Here is a 319-nt window from a genome sequence, read left to right on the forward strand (position 1 = left end):
ATGATGTATAGATGTATGGATGATGTATGGATGATGTATAGATGATGTATAGATGATGTATAGATGATGTATAAAGTATGTATAGATGATGTATAAATGATGTATAGATTATGTATAGTTGACCCTCTAGATTTAGAACATGTCACGGTCCAACGTAGGAAACATAGAGACGTGCGCCTGCAGCAGTAACCCTCTGAATGTCTCTCCCTGATGGCAGAGCTAAGTATACCTGTAGATGTATGTGATTGCAAACACCAGGGAGGACTGCAATAATAATGATAATGGAAGGATTGTTTATTTTTTTGTGTTTTTTTTTTTT

This window comes from Oncorhynchus kisutch, linkage group LG1, assembly GCF_002021735.2.
Source record: "Oncorhynchus kisutch isolate 150728-3 linkage group LG1, Okis_V2, whole genome shotgun sequence".
NCBI lineage: Eukaryota > Metazoa > Chordata > Actinopteri > Salmoniformes > Salmonidae > Oncorhynchus > Oncorhynchus kisutch.